General features: G+C 39.8%; 1 long non-coding RNA gene and 1 pseudogene across 1 annotated transcript in view; one reads left to right on the forward strand and one right to left on the reverse strand.

Annotated features, from left to right (window-relative positions):
- Window positions 1-12257, reverse strand: part of LOC140632071 (uncharacterized) — a 38272-nt gene that overhangs the window by 9892 nt on the left and 16123 nt on the right. The gene's annotated exons all lie outside the window — the stretch shown is intronic.
- On the forward strand, window positions 10159-11141 carry LOC140632067 (oligosaccharyltransferase complex subunit OSTC-like; annotated as a pseudogene).

Genomic DNA, 12257 nt, shown 5'->3' on the forward strand with positions numbered 1-12257 from the left:
AAACAGCGGTACAAAGGGAGCTATCTTCCTGCTGCTCAAAATAACTACTTACTTGGGTAAAATTTATAATGTTGAATTCTACTTTTAGCCAGGAAATGCAAACAAAGCTTGGAGACTGCTTGTTCCCTGACCCCAAATTCATTCCATGTTGCTATAGCATCACCCCTGAGAAAATGGGCCCGCCTGTTTTCCTCCCCATAGATGCACTCAATGGGCTTTTGTCAGCTCTTGAATTATAACATTAAAATTTAAACACCAGGGATTTAATGGAGGATTATTATGACACTCCAGTGCATTCTTTCTGTTGCCATTAGCAACAACCAATGGATGAAATAAAATAATTGTTTTAAGAGATGCTATTTTCCTAAAAGATGAAGGATCTACCCCACATTCTGGAGGTTTATAAACTGGTTTGTGTGGGACTGTTACCATGAGAGGAGTACTGGTAGTCTATAATATCAATCCAAGGATTGAAGGTATTTTTTTTTCTTTTGGTTCACCAATCTACAAAAGCCAGATATTTTCACAGGCTCCCAGAAGATGAACTTCAATTTGCTGCTCCCAAACACATTTTCCACTGTCTGGAAGATGTGCAAAGGCAATAGTACAGCGTTCTTCATCTCAAATCCTTCAAAGTGCTGTGAGAATAAAAGATCGCCGCCAAAAGCCCCAAAGAGATCTGTCTGTCTGTATGGTATGGTAATAACTGAGGTTAGTCCAGATAGGATTCTGGGAGAAACTCGGCTATTGAAACCTAATGAATGGAACTGAGAATTTCTTGTTACAATGCTGTTTGTTTCTTCAATTGGTCATATTGTTGGACATAAGAAGACATCAAAATAAATATTAAAAGCAAGATATTGTTGGATTGGTTTTTGAATTTTCATTTGGTTACATATTCTGTGCAATTTTCTTATAGGTAATTTTGTATCTAGATTTATTTTCTCTACCACCTCTTTGCCTACTAATTGTGTGACATTTTTACTTCCTCCCTGATCTAATGTCAGCATCCAGGTTTACATTCAGGATTGTATTTTTCTTTTCAGCAACAGAGATTACAACTTTCATTGCTCTCCCAGCTACTAGAATATGGATGCATCCTTTCCTCTCTTTTCTCAAAATATTTTGAAATTTTTTTGGTCTTTGGAGTAAATTTAAGTTCATTATATAAATAATACAAAATTAATAACAGGCAATAAATAAACTGTTCTTTGGATTTTCACCACCCAGAGATAATACTTCTTAACCTAAGTGTGATTTTTCATATACAGCAATGAAAATTAGTCTTGTTTTCACCAAAGATTTTTTCAGGGTCCCCCTGGCCTCTTCCAGAGGCAACTCTATTACGAGTGCCTATGTTTTCTTTCACAGGTAGTCCACACAAACATCTATATATGTGCTATTTTTGCATGAAAGTGATAAATTTTACATTTTTCAGTGTCATGCCTTTTTATGAAACAATAGGTCTTGAAACCAGAATTCATATGAGGAACAATTTAGGTAATATTGTTGTGGGCCAGAGGGCTTGGAATTTGAGGGAGGAGTGGTAGGGATTTTCCTTAAGGTTACCTGTAAAAGCAAGCACAGTGTTATTTGTTAGGTTGTATGGAGCTGATCAATAAATGGAAAAGACTATGAACCATGTTCTTATTCACACTTAAGATAACACTGAGAAAATCTTGTCCATAAAAACAAAAAATTATCAACATTATTTTTACTTGTCATGTTTTGGGATAATTTGACATGGTTTGTATAGAACAACTAATTTCTCTCTCTAGTCCCTAAATTAGAGATTTTTTAATAGTTCCCTGTCATTTGGGGTGGGGCAAGATGGCAGAATATTAGGACCCCCAAGTCACCTGTCCACACCAACTTACCTAGATAACTTTCAAATAATCCTGAAAACCTACAAATTTGGCCTGAGATTTAAAGAGAGAACAGCTGGAATGCTACAGTGAAGAGAGTTCACACTTCTATCAAGGTAGGAAGATGGAAAAATAAATAAAAAAGCATCCAGTGGGGAAGGGGACCGGCTAGGAGCCGGGCTAAGGCCGGGCAGTGAGAGCCTCAAGGACAGGAAAGCCCAGTCCCAGAGAAGCAGGAACTTTATCAATCTTTACCAATCTTTACCTGCTTTACCAAAGCAGGAACTTTACCAATCTATGGAAAGGCGCTCGCAGGGAACTCGGGCAGGATCCCAGGAGGGGCAGTGGAGTCACCAGGTTGCGGGGGTCACTAACAGAGGAAGTGCGCCCTGCGGGAGAGCACGCCACACACCACAGGCTGAGCTCCCTAAAGGGCTAGAGCGTGTGCCCGGCAGGGCCCTGGGAGCAGTTCAGGCGGAGGCTCAGGCAGCGGCTCCCTCCGGAGGGGGCTGCCTGGCCCTGAGAGCAGTTCAGGTGGCGGCTCTGCAAGGAGGGGGCTGCGTGGCCCGGGAGCACAATTCCAGTGGTGCAGGCCCTGGGGACCAGGGCACTGGGGGACACGGCCCAGGATCCGGCACTCCCCTTGGGACAGGCGGAGGCCGGGAGGACACAGGACAGCAAGGACGCTCCTGCTGCTGGGCGCCCCTGAGCTGTACAGATCAGCGCTCCCCTACCCCGGAGCATCCAGGCCCTTGCGGAGGGGAAGCTGCGGTAGTTACTGCAGGACCGGACTCCAGATCTGGAGAGCTGGCCACTGCCAGTCTTGTTGTTCCTCCCTGTGTCACCTTATGCCTGGGATGGAGCAGGGCTACCAGGGAACAGGGGCCTCACAGGATAAACAGCTCCCACTGAGTCCGGCACCTGGCAGGTGGCAAGGTAGCTCCCCCAGGTGCACACACCTGAGAGTAAGCACAGCAGGCCCTTCCACCAGAAGACCAGCTGGAAGGACAGGGAAGAGCAAGTTCTTGACCGATGAGTGCTGGAAAGCTCAGGGGAAGTCGAGGGACTTACAGTATATAGAATCAGAGGATACCCCTCCTTGGTTGTTTTGTGTGTGTGTGTGTGTGTGTGTGTGTGTGTGTGTGTGTGTGTTGTTTTGTTTTGTTTTGTTTTTGTTATTTGTTATTTGTTTGTTTTCCCCTTTTTTCTCTTTTTTCTTCATTCCTTTTTCCAGTAAAACTTGTTTTTAGCCACTCTGCATTGAGCAAAATGATTAGAAGGAAGAACTCACCACAAAAGAAAGAATCAGAAATAGTACCCTATCCCACAGAATTACAGAATTTGGATTACAATTCGATGTCAGAAAGCCAATTCAGAAGCAAAATTATAAAGCTACTGGTGGCTCTGGAAAAAAAGCATAAAGGATTCAAGAGACTTCATGACTACAGAATTTAGATCTAATCAAGCTGAAATAAAAAAATCCATTAAATGACCTGCAATCCAAACTGGAGGTCCTAATGACAAGAGTTAATGAGGTAGAAGAATGAGTGAGTGAAATAGAAGACAAGTTGATAGCAAGGAAGGAAGCTAAGGAAAAAAGATAAAAACAATTGAAAGACCATGAGGATGCAATTGTAAATGGGATTGACTCCTTAATTTCTCTTTCTTCAGTCTCATTGTTAGTGTATAGAAATGCCACTGACTTCTGGGCATTGATTTCGTATCCTGCCACACTGCTGAATTGCTGTATGAGTTCTAGAAATCTTGGGGTGGAGTCTTTGGGTTTTCTATGTAGAGTATCTGGCCATCAGCAAAGAGGGAGAGTTTGACTTCTTCTTTGCCAATTTGAATGCCTTTTACTTCTGTTTGTTGTCTGATTGCTGAGGCTAGGACTTCCAGTACTATGTTGAATAGCAGTGGTGAGAGTGGACATCCCTATCTTGTTGCTGATCTTAGGGGAAAGGCTCCCAGTGTTTCCCCATTGAGAATGATATTTGCTGTAGGCTTTTCATAGATGGCTTTTAAGATGCTGAGGAATGTTCCCTCTATCTCTACGCTCTGAAGAGTTTTGATCAGCAATGGATGCTGTATTTTGTCAAATGCTTTCTCTGCATCAATTGAGAGGATCATATGGTTCTTGTTTTTTATCTTGCTGATATGATGAATCACATTGATTGTTTTACAAGTGTTGAACCAGCCTTGCATCTCGGGGATAAATCCTACTTGGTCATGGTGAATAATCTTCTTAATGTGTTGTTGGATCCTATTGGCTAGTATCTTGTTGAGAATTTTTGCATGCATGTTCACCAGGGATATTGGTCTATAATTCTCCTTTTTGGTGGGGTCTTTGTCTGGTTTTGGAATTAAGGTGATGCTGGCCTCATCGAACGAGTTTGGAGGTATTCCATCTCTTTCTATCTTTCCGAACAGCTTTAGTAGAATAGGTATGGTTTCTTCTTTAAACGTTTGATAGAATTCCCCTGGGAAGCCTGCTGGCCCTGGACTTTTGTGTCTTGGGAGATTTTTGATGAATGCTTCAATTTCCTCCCTGGTTATTGGTCTGTTCAGGTTTTCTATTTCTTCCAGTTCCAGTTTTGGTAGTTTGTGATTTTCCAGAAATGCGTACATTTCTTCTAGATTGCCTAATTCATTGGCATATAGCTGCTCATAATATGTTTTTAAAATCGTTTGTATTTCCTTGGTGTTGGTAGTGATCTCTCCTTTCTCATTCATGATTTTATTAATTTGAGTCATATATCTCTTCTTTTTAATAAGGCTGGCTAATGGCTTATCTATCTTATTAATTCTTTCAAAGAACCAACTCCTGGTTTTGTTGATCTGTTCCACAGTTCTTCTGGTCTCTATTTCATTGAGTTCTGCTTGAATATTTATTAACTCGTCTTCTGCTGGGTGTAGGATCTATTTGCTGTTTTATCGCTAGCTCCTTTAGGTGTAAGGTTAGCTTTTGTATTTGAGTTCTTTCCAGTTTTTGGATGGCTGCTTGTATTGGCGATGTATTTCCCCCTTAGGACTGCTTTTGCTGTATCCTAAGGATTTTGAATGGTTGTATCTTCATTCTCATTAGTTTCCATGAATCTTTTTAATTCTTCCTTAATTTCCTGGTTGACCATTTCATTTTTTTAACAGGATGGTCCTTAACCTACACATGTTTGAAATCATTGCAAACTTCTTCTAGTGATTTAGTCCTAATTTCAAGGCATTATGGTTTGAGAATACGCAGGGGACGATACCAATCTTTTGGTATCGGTTAAGACCTGATTTGTGATGCAGTATGTGGTCTATTCTGGAGAAAGTTCCATGTGCACTTGAGAAGGATGTGTATTCAGTTGCGTTTGGACGTAAGGTTCTGTAGATATCTCTGAAAAGCATAAGATACCTAGGAATAAACCTAACCAAAGAGGTAAAGGATCTATACCCTAAAAACTATAGAACACTTCTGAAAGAAAATGAGGAAGACACAAAGAGATGGAAAAATATTCCATGCTCATGGATTGGCAGAATTCATATTGTGAAAATGTCAATGTTACCCAGGGCAATTTCCACGTTTAATGCATCCTTATCAAAGTACCATGGACTTTCTTCAGAGAGTTGGAACAAATTAATTTAAGATTTGTGTGGAATCAGAAAAGACCCCGAATGGCCAGGGGAATATTAAAAAAGAAAACCATAGCTCAGGGCATAACAATGCCAGATTTCAGGCTGTACTGCAAAGCTGTAGTCATCAAGGAACTGTGTACTGGCACAAAAACAGACCCATAGATCAGTGGAACAGAAGAGAGAATCCAAAAGTGGACCCTCAACTTTATGGCCAACTAATATTCGACAAAGGAGGAAAGACTATCCACTGGGAAAAACAAACAGTCTCTTCAATAAATGGTGCTGGGAAAATTGGACAAACACATACAGAAGAATGAAACTGGACCATTCTCTTACACCATACACAAAGAAAAACTCAAAATGGATGAAAGATCTAAATGTGAGACAAGATTCCATCAAAATCCTAGAGGAGAACACAGGCAACACCCTTTTTGAACTTGTCCACAGTAACTACTTGCAAGATACATCCAAGAAGGTAAGAGAAACAAAAGCAAAAATGAACTATTGGGACTTCATCAAGATAAGATTTTTCACAGTGAAGGATAGAGTCAAGAAAACTAAAAGACAACCTACAGAATGGGAAAAGATATTTGCAAATGACCTATCAGATAAAGGGCTAGTATCCAAGATCCATAAAGAACTTATTAAATTCAACACCAAAGAAACAAACAATCCAATCATGAAATGAGCAAAAGACATGAACAGATATCTCACAGAGGAAGACATAGACATGGCCAACAAGCACATGAGAAAATGCTCAGCATCACTGGCCATCAGGGAAATACCAATCAAAACCCCAATGAGATACCACCCCACACCAGTGATAATGGGGAAAATTAACAAGGCAGGAAACCACAAATGTTGGAGAGGATGCAGAGAAAAGGAACCCTCTTGCACTGTTGGTGGGAATGTGAACTGGTGCAGCCACTCTGGAAAAGTGTGTGGAGGCTCCTCAAAGAGTTAAAAATAGATCTGCCCTACGATCCAGCAATTGCACTGCTGGGGATTTATCCCAAAGATACAGATGCAATGAAATGCCGGGACACCTGCACCCTGATGTTTCTAGCAGCAATGTCCACAATAGCCAAACTGTGGAAGGAGCCTCGGTGTCCATCGAAAGATGAATGGATAAAAAGATGTGGTTTATGTATACAATGGAATATTACTCAGCCATTAGAAATGACAAATACCCACCATTTGCTTCAATGTGGATGGAACTGGTGGGTATTATGCTGCGTGAAGTAAGTCAATCGGAGAAGGACAAACATTGTATGTTCTCATTCATTTGGGGAATATAAATAATAGTGAAAGGGAATATAAGGGAAGGGAGAAGAAATGGGTGGAAATATCAGAAAGGGAGACAGAACATAAAGACTCCTAACTCTGGGAAACGAACTAGGGGTGATGGAATGGGAGGAGGGCAGGGGGTGGGGGTGAAAGGGTGACGGGGGGCACTTGACGGGATGAGCACTGGGTGTTATTCTGTATGTTAGTAAATTGAACACCAATAAAAAATAAATTTATTATTTAAAAAAAAGAAAAAGAAGTTACTGTGAAAAAAAAATGACAAATACCCACCATTTGCTTCGATGTGGATGGAACTGGAGGGTATTATGCTGAGTGAAATAAGTCAATCGGAGAAGGACAAACATTTTATGGTCTCATTCATTTGTGGAATATGAAAAATATTGAAAGGGAATAAAGGGGAAAGGAGAAAAAAATGAGTGGGAAATATCATAAAGGGAGACAGAACATGAGAGACTCCTAACTCTGGGAAATGAACTAGGGGTGGTGGAAGGGGAGGTGGGCAGGGGGTGGGGGTGACTGGGTGATGGGCACTGAGGGGGGCACTTAATGGGATGAACACTGGGTGTTATTCTATATGTTGGCAAATTGAACACCAATAAAAAAATTTGTATATATATATATATATTTCATATATAATGAAAATTAACCACAGTCATCATATATATATATATATATGACCATGAGGAAAGATTAAGGAAAATGATTGCCTCAGAAAGAAAAATCTGTTTAACTGGGGTGCCAGAGGGCCTTGAAGAGGACAGAGGGACAGAAAGTGTATTTGAACAAATCATAGCTAACAACTTCCCTAACCTGGGAAGGGAAGGGAAACAGGCATTCAGATCCAGGAGATAGATCCCCCCCTAAAATCAGTAAAAACCGTTCCACACCCTGACATTTAATAGTGAAACTTGCAAATTCCAAAGATAAAGAGAAGATCCCTAAAGCAGCAAGAAACAAGAAATCCCTAACCTTTCTGGGGAGAAGTATTAGGTTAATAGCAGACATTTTCACAGAGACCTGGCAGGCCAGAAAGGGCTGGCAGGATATATTCAGGGTCCTAAATGAGAAGGACATGCAGCCAAGAATACTGCATCCAGAAAGGCTCTCATTCAGAATAGAAGGAGAGAAAAAGAGCTTCCGAGATAGGCAGAAATGGAAAGAATATGTGACCACCAAACCAGCTCTGCAAGAAATATTAAGGGGAACTCTGTAAAAGAAAGAGGAAGTCCAAAGAAACAATCCACAAAAACAGGGACTGAATAGGTATCATGATGACACTAAATTCATATCTTTCAATAGTAACTCTGAATGTAAATGGGCTTAATGATCCTATCAAAAGGCAGAGTTTCAGAATGGATAAAAAATCAAGACCCATCTATTTGCTATCTACAAGAGAGTCATTTGAGATCCAAGGACACCTACAGCCTGAAAATAAAATGTTGGAGAACCATTTGAATGGCAAATGGCCATTCAAATGGTCCTCAGAAGACAGCAGGGGTAGCAATCCTCAGAGCAGATAAATTAAAGTTTATCCCAAAGACTATAGTAAGAGATGAAGAGGGACACTATATCATACTCAAAGGATATATCCAACAAGAGGACCTAACAATCATGAATATTTATGAATATTTATGCCCCTAATGTGGGAGCTGTCAAGTATATCAATCAACTAATAACCAAAGTTAAGACATACTTAGATAATAATACAATAATACTGGGAGACATTAACATGGCACTTTCTGTAAATGACGGATTTTCTAAGCACAACATCTTCAAAGAAACAAGAGCTTTAAATGACACACTGGACCAGATGGATTTCACAGATATTTACTGAACTTTACATCCAAACGCAACTGAATATTCTTCTCAAGTGCACATGGAACTTTCTCCAGAATAGACCACATACTGGGTCACAAATCAGGTCTTAACCAATACCAAAATTTTGGGATTGTGCCTTGCATATTTTCAGATCATGCTTTGAAACTAGAACTAAATCACAAGAAGAAATTTGGAAGAAATCCAAATACATGGAGGTTAAAGAGCATCTTCCTAAAAGATGTAAGGGTCAATCAGGAAATTAGAGAAGAATAAAAAGACTCATGGAAACAATGAGAATGAAGATACAACCACTCAAAATCTTTGGAATACAGCAAAAGCAGCCCTGAGAGGGAAATACATCGCAATACAGCCATCCCTCAAAAAACTGGAAAGAAATTAAATACAAAAGCTAACCTTGCACCTAAAGTAACTGGAGAAAGAACAGCAAATAAAACCTACACCAAGCAGAAGAAGAGAGTTAATAAAGATTTGAGCAGAACTCAATGAAATAGAAACCAGAACTGCGGAACAGATCAACAAAACCAGGAGTTAGTTCTTTGAAAGAATTCATAAGATATATAAACTATTAGCCAGCCTTATTAAAGATAATAAAGAAAAGGAGATTAATGAAATCACGAATGGAAAAGGAGATATCATCACCAATACCAAGGAAATTCAAACAACTTTAAAAACTTATTATGAGCAGCTATATGCCAATAAGATTCTAGGCAATCTAGAAGAAATGGACGCATTTCTGGAAAACCCACAAACTACCAAAACTGGAACAGGAAGAAAAAGAAAACCTGACAGGCCGATAACCCAGGAGGAAATTGAAGCAGTCATCAGGTTGTACTACAAAGATGTGATCATCAAGACAGTGTGATACTGGCACAAAAACAGACACATAGATCAATGGAACAGAAGAGAGAATCCAAAAGTAGACCTTCAACTCTATGGTCAACTAATATTCGACAAATCAGGAAAGACTAACCACTGGAAAAAAGACAGTCTCTTCAATAAATGGTGCTGGGAAAACTGGACCGCCACATGCAGAAGAATGAAACTAGTCCATTATCTTACAGCAGACACAAAGATAAACTCAAAATGGATGAAAGATCTAAATGTGAGACAAGAATCCATCAAAATCCTAGAAGAGAACACAAGCGACACCTTTTTTGCATTTGCCACAGCAAGATCCAAGATACATCCAAGAAGGCAAGAGAAACAAAAGCAAAAATGAACTATTGGTACTTCATCAAGATAAGAAGCTTCTGCACAGCAAAAGAATCAGTCAACAAAACTAAAAGACAACCTACAAAATGGGAGAAGATATTTACAAATGACCTATCAGATAAAGGGCTAGTTTCCGAGATCTATAAAGAACTTATTAAACTCAACAGCAAAGAGACAATCTAATCATGAAATGGGCAAAAGACATGTTCAGAAATTTCACAGAGGAAGACATAGACATGGCCAACAAGCACATGAGAAAATGCTCCGTGTCACTTGACATCAGGGAAATACAAATCAAAACCACAATGAGGAAACCCCTGCCGCCACCAACATGGAGACCTTGTACCGCGTCCCGTTCTTAGTGCTTGAATGCCCCAACCTGAAGCTGAAGAGGCCGCCCTGGGTGCACATGCCGTCGGCCATGACGGTGTATGCTCTGGTGGTGGTGTCTTACTTCCTCATCACCGGAGGAATAATTTATGATGTTATTGTTGAACCTCCAAGTGTTGGTTCTATGACTGATGAACATGGACATCAGAGACCAATAGCTTTCTTGGCCTACAGAGTAAATGGACAATATATTATGGAAGGACTTGCATCCAGCTTCCTGTTTACAATGGGAGGTTTAGGTTTCATAATCCTGGACCGATCAAATGCACCAAACATTCCAAAACTCAATAGATTTCTTCTTCTATTCATTGGATTCGTCTGTGTCCTATTGAGTTTTTTCATGGCTAGAGTATTCATGAGAATGAAAACTGCCGGGCTACCTGATGGGTTAAAAAATGCCTTTTGACAAGAAATCCGTGGATATTGGATTTGCCCCTGTTAATGAAGTTTTAAAGGCTGTACCAATCCTCTGATGTGAAATATGGAAAAAGAGTGAAGCAGCAGAAAAGAAGCATCTCGTGAGAAATAGGAATCATATTAAAGCTTGAACTAGAATGTCTTCTTGGTATCAAAGAGACAAATTTCTCACAGTATTTCTCCTGCTGGCCTGTACTGACACACCAGTGATGTTTAGTGGCATTTTCTTCTTAGTTTTTCATTTCTTAAAGAAAATATACTCCCATTTCCACAACTATAATATTGAATAAAGTGATTATTTCTTATAGCTCCCTTAACATTTTGTGGAGATGACATTTCTGACTTTCAAAAATTAATGTAAAATCAGGAAGCGAGATCCCATAAGCTGAGAACTCTGATCAACTTTACCTATGGTGCTTTGCCTTTAAACAGTGTGACAGTACATTATTCAGATATGTGTGAGACTGTTTCTGCCCAATAAGATGTATGAAAGGAGCAGAAATAAATAATTTTTCTAATTAAAAAAAAAACCACAATGAGATGCCACCTCACACCAGTGAGAATGGTGAAAATTAACCACAGGAAACACCAAATGTTGGAGAATATGTGAAGAAATGGGAACCCTCTTGCACAGTGTTGGTGTGAATGTGAACTGGTACAGCCACTCTGGAAAACTGTCTGGAGGTTCCTCAAAGAGTTAAAAATAGAACTTCCCTGTGACCCAGCATTTGCACTGCTGGGAATTTACCCCAAAGATACAGATGCAGTGAAATGCCGGGACACCTGCATCCCGATGTTTATAGCAGCAATGTCCACAATAGCCAAACTGTGGAAGGAGCCTCGGTGTCCTTTGAAAGATGAATGGATAGAGAAGATGTGGTATATGTATACAATGGAATATTCCTCAGCCATTAGAAATGACAAGTACCCACCATTTGCTTCGATGTGGATGGAACTGGAGGGTATTATGCTGAGTGAAGTAAGTCAATCGGAGAAGGACAAACATTATATGTTCTCATTCATTTGGGGAATATAAAATATAGTTAAAGGGAATAAAGGGGAAAGGAGAGAAAATGAGTGAAAATATCAGTGAGGATGATAGAACATGAGAAACTCCTAACTCTGGGAAACAAACAAGTAGTAGTGGAAAGGGAGGTGGGTTGGGGATTGGGGTGACTGGGTGACAGGCACTGAGGGGGGCACTTGATGGGATGAGCACTGGGTGATATGCTATATGTTGGAAAATTGAACTCCATAAAAAAAATTTAATTTAAAAAATAGTTTCTTGTCATTTGCTATCAAAAACAATGTTTCAGTAAACATCCTTGCAAATATAACTATTTTTAAACATATTAATATACTTGTACTCTAAATTAGTAGAAGTTGAATTACTTAGGTCAAAACATAATGTACATAGATGTTCACCATCAGAGAACCAGACCAAGCATATAGGAGTACCTCTGTGATTTGAGGGCCCCTTTGAACCAATAGTGTCACTTTGGAAAGCATAGTGGAAATTGAAATTTCCTCAGGAGGAAAGCTCCACTTTTCATATCAAGCTGAGAAGTAGCTGGGCCAGGCTGACTGTGCTCTTGAATAAATCATTTT

This window comes from Canis lupus, chromosome 1 (genome assembly GCF_048164855.1).
Source record: "Canis lupus baileyi chromosome 1, mCanLup2.hap1, whole genome shotgun sequence".
In the NCBI taxonomy this organism is placed as follows: Eukaryota; Metazoa; Chordata; class Mammalia; order Carnivora; family Canidae; genus Canis; species Canis lupus.